Source organism: Morus notabilis, unplaced genomic scaffold (genome assembly GCF_000414095.1).
Source record: "Morus notabilis unplaced genomic scaffold, ASM41409v2 Scaffold203, whole genome shotgun sequence".
Taxonomy (NCBI): Eukaryota; Viridiplantae; Streptophyta; class Magnoliopsida; order Rosales; family Moraceae; genus Morus; species Morus notabilis.
Window position 1 is genome coordinate 561530 of NW_010361196.1, and position 232 is coordinate 561761.

A 232-nucleotide genomic window follows, 5' to 3' on the forward strand; every position below is an offset into this window, starting at 1 on the left:
TCATTTATTTGATAATTGAAAAAAAAAAAGGAATGAATTTGAATTTTGAAATTAATAGTGATTAATTTAAAATTCAAAATAAAATTTAAACATGATTTTATTTGGCAACTAAAGGAGAGAGAAAGTTGATTTTATTTGGAAAATTCAGAAATCCCTTGCTAGATGGGGAATTCGAATTTTGCTCCAAAAGAGAGAAGGAAAATTCAGAAATCCCTAGCCATATGGGGAATTT